General features: G+C 39.2%; 1 pseudogene; it reads right to left on the reverse strand.

The window, feature by feature from the left end:
- Positions 1-724: 724 nt before the first annotated feature.
- On the reverse strand, positions 725-3757 carry LOC125513020 (annotated as a pseudogene).
- Positions 3758-4306: the final 549 nt, after the last annotated feature.

Raw genomic sequence — 4306 nt, forward strand, 5'->3', positions numbered from 1 at the left:
TGATTGTCTGCTGCTCTTTGATGTATCCTAGCAGCTCATAACTCACATGGTTCATTCCACCAGAATAATTTGACCAAATTCAGCCAAAAGAAATGTACGTGGAAGAAGTGTAAGTCATCCTAATGCATGTAATTAGAGGAAACAAAGGAGGTGTGTGCTACTTTTGCTTATGTGCCACACCGTTACCAATATAGTTTATATTGAACTTTAATATTTTATATAATCTTTTGATCATAGCTACATTTTAGTGAGTATATATATTTCCAATTCTTAGTTAGCATAGCTAACACATAAAAATGATGCAAACAATCATTTGTATTGGCATTTGTATTTTAATACATATCATTGACAAGTAGACTTAAATTGTCCAACAATTAAGATTTATTTTGTTTCTTCACTTCTCTGAATATCTTGAAATTGGAATCCCTTAAATGGAGAATAAAAATGAATAAAATTGCATGCCTTTTGAATTTATATTTGACAATTGCATGAATAACATAGTGAATACGTGTATTTGTATGTATGTGTGCATGTGTATTTTAAGTAACATCCTTTGATATTATTTTAGATATTTGTAAAAAGTCTGGACTAACAAATATCTTAATAGTGGTTCTAGTGTATTATTAGGTAAGAAAAATTGTAAAAAGTTCTAGAGTATAAGTTAAACTACTGGCATGATGTTTTACCAAAAATGTATATATGAATTTAGAGTGCAAATTGGATTTACATTTTTTCTGAATAATAGTGGTTCTAGTGTATTATTAGAGTATAAATTAAACTAATGGCATCATGTGAATTCAGCTCGTCCTTCTCGTCGCGAGTGTTTGCGCGTGACTTTGTGAAAATGGGTGTTGTGATTTAAAGTTGTCATTTCATCATGTGTTTGTTGGATCGTTTCAGTGTTTAGTCAGCATATCATTACAGACAAATGCTCCTAGGGAACAACGAAATACTTGTAGTCCCTTTTGGGAGTTCCATGTCGCCCCTTTCTCATAGTCTCTGTTTGAGATCACGTGGCGGCGGTGGCACAGCCTCGAACCTTCAGTTCCGGCAGCTGGTGCTTGTGGCGACGCTGCTGGGGCCAGTGGGTGGAGTGGGGCGGTCGCCGACGGAGAAGCGGCGACATCTGTTGCGGCTGGCACAAAGTCTTCGAGGTGATACCGACATTGCTGGTCCCAACTTTTATTCTATGCAATTGATTAGTACGAAATATGTTCAGTAGATTACCGGAGTTCAGTATCCTCTACTGCCAGCAAAATTTCCAGTGAGTTCCTTCAGATTTCCATGAAATTTCATTTGAACTTGGGACATGTTTTCGGTGTGAAGCTAACGAAATATTTTGCGAAATGCCAGAAATTTCGAGGGTCTCAAATTTTTTACTAGCTTCAGAGTAGAGTATAACATCTCACACTTCAGTAGAAGAGTTCAGAGTATAGGAGTGACAAAACAACGTTACAACTCTGAAAACCTGACATCATATCTCTCTGAACCCAACTGTTTCAACTTAACCGAAGGCATGATCCATCAAATTAAGTTGTACTTCTCGAGTACATACACAACAGAGAAGCTTCACCTAGAGGTGAACTTAATTTTTACTAATAGTAATTGATGCAACAAATTCTGATAATACAAGATCCCCAGAAAACAAAAACCTGATAATACGACATACCATGAAAACCATGCATCTTTCACAGCAACTAAAACATCACTTCTTTTGGGGACACCTTTGCTTGAGCTTGGACACACACATTCCCATCTGGAAGACAAAAGGAAAGGCAGCTTTAGAGTTTTTGCATCACCATAACACTCCAATCAAGCCAGCAGTATACCATTAGGCACTTGCTTCAACAGAAGGTCCCCTGAATAGATGAAGGGACAGCATGTCATAATAATAATAATATCTGGGAGTGAGGAAAGTTGCGCACAGAAAGTGTTGTATGGAAATTGTTGATTATGATTAAAACCTCTTTCATTGGTAGTGAAATGTCATGATATAGCACTCCCCTGATAGCTAGCTCTCATGCTTTATACATAATATTTCTCGGGTAGATAACCTGTGATGATTGGGATGGCTATTTGCCTCGTTCATTATAGAGGCAGTTGCAGCAGATTTGCTTTCAGAAGATGTGCCAGCATCAATGCAAAGATCAACTTTGGCATCTCTCAGACATGGGAGGTGGCCAAGACCCAAGTAGAATCCATAGGCTTCTGCCACTAAAACAAACAACGGCAGCACCAGCTTCTCCAGCTTTGGCATTGCCCCTTCTTCAAATGTCAAGTAAATTGCACCTCCAGAACTGGGAAGGTAGAGTTCCTTCAAACACGGGAATGTAAGGCCTTGTACTGTAAGCCTTTCTTTTTGGACTGCGTCCAATGGTAGACTTAGACAAAGTAAGGAAGGCATCTCTCCAAGTATCCGCAGATCCTCCTCTGTTGCTTCAATCAAATTAATGTCCAGGTGTGCAAGACTAGTGAGTGCTGGTACAATCCACTTTGGCATCTTTGGTAAATAGTAGTTAGTGGACATCCCAAATATTTGGAGGTTATATGGCAGAGGGGACCAGGAATCTAAGAACTGGAGGGGTGTTGAATTATGAGAGAGTATCCGTAAAGACTGAAGTTTGTAGGTGGCAAGCTTGCTTAGTGAGGAAAGTAACATCTCTTCATGCCTTCTATATTCCTGAGATCCTTTACTGTCCAACTGTACAAGAATTTCTTTCAAACCGTTTAGATTCCCTAGTTCCTCGATAGCACAATGAACTCTTGATAATATTGAAGCCCGAGAACACCTGTAAATTCCACATATTTCCAATCCCATTTGGTATCTTCGTTTCACCACGAGGAAAACCAGAACATCTTGAAATAAGTAGATGTTTTAGCTTAATGAGCTAAATAATTCCAGGGCAATTCTTCTATATGTGTATCTCTAAGATCTAGCGTCTTTTAGACCATATAGCCTCACAATTCCTGATCGTAGGTTCGACATGCCAGTGCCCCTTAAGCTCAGGTACTTCAGCTGGAATAGCTTATCTATGTCATTCATACCATACTCATGCAGATTCTCACAATCTTGAAAGTCTAGTACACGCAAAGCTTCAAATTCAGCAAGCCTAGGCAAGTGTATGATGCAAGTTGATGCTATCATTGTCAGAGATCGTACACGGCTCAGATCTTCATTTTTCAATATAGATGCAAGCTCTTGGTCAATATGATGGACTGATAATCGCCGAATAAAACCACGACAATTTGTCAAATCAGTTTCACTATGGCCTGCCAAAGAGATGAAATTATCTTCCACTGATTTTGAAATAATGAGCTCAAGCATCATGTCATGGACTTGACAAGCACGAGCATTTCCATCATAGCCAATCTCCACGAGGTGGACCATGCTTTTGTTAATTAGCTCATAGAAATGGTTCTCGGCAACCTCTTGCTTGCTCTGTCCACGCTCTTCGCAGATAAAGCCTTCTCCTATCCATCGCCTCACTAAAATATCTCTCTCAATCACATAATCCTCAAGATATATACATAAATATAACAAGCATGTCTTCAGGTCAGGTGAAAGGTCATTGTAGTTAAGTGATAGTATGCTATTCATTCCATCTAAACTTTGGTCTTTGTCCAATGCAGAACCAATAGACCTTCTGACCCTCTCCCACTCATCTTTGACCACCGGTTTTGTTGCCAATAAACTTGATATACTGATAATTGCCAATGGGAGGCCTCCACATTTCTTCAGCATTTTGTCTGAAACTTGTTTTAGCACATCAGGGCAACGGTCCTTGGAACCAAATATTCTTTTGAAAAACAATCAGGGAGAACACTTAGAGCTTCCATTTCATACACGCGGCCATTACCATCTAGACAACATGATCTTGCTACATCAACAATGCGTGTAGTATCTATAATTCTGCTAGAAAAATCATTCTCTGGGAAAGCATTCTTAATAGCGTTCCAAGCTGATTTTGACCATATATCATCAATAACAATGAGATACCTAATAGATATAAGTAGATATTATTAACCAACTATGAAATGAGTTCAAGTGCAAAACATGAAGAACAATGTCTTTTTTTCTCGAATATGCACGAGTGTGCATATCATATATTAAAGAAGAAAGGCCAAGAGTGCCTCCACCGTAATTTACAGGTGAGGGAGTCCTGGATTAGGGGGTGTTCGGATAGCCGGACTATACCTTCAGCCGGACTCCTGGACTATGAAGATATAAGATTGAAGACTTCGTCCCGTGTCGGATGGGACTTTCCTTGGCGTGGAAGGCAAGCTTGGCGATGCGATATTCAAGATC

The sequence above is a fragment of the Triticum urartu genome, chromosome 6, assembly GCF_003073215.2.
Source record: "Triticum urartu cultivar G1812 chromosome 6, Tu2.1, whole genome shotgun sequence".
Classification (NCBI taxonomy): domain Eukaryota; kingdom Viridiplantae; phylum Streptophyta; class Magnoliopsida; order Poales; family Poaceae; genus Triticum; species Triticum urartu.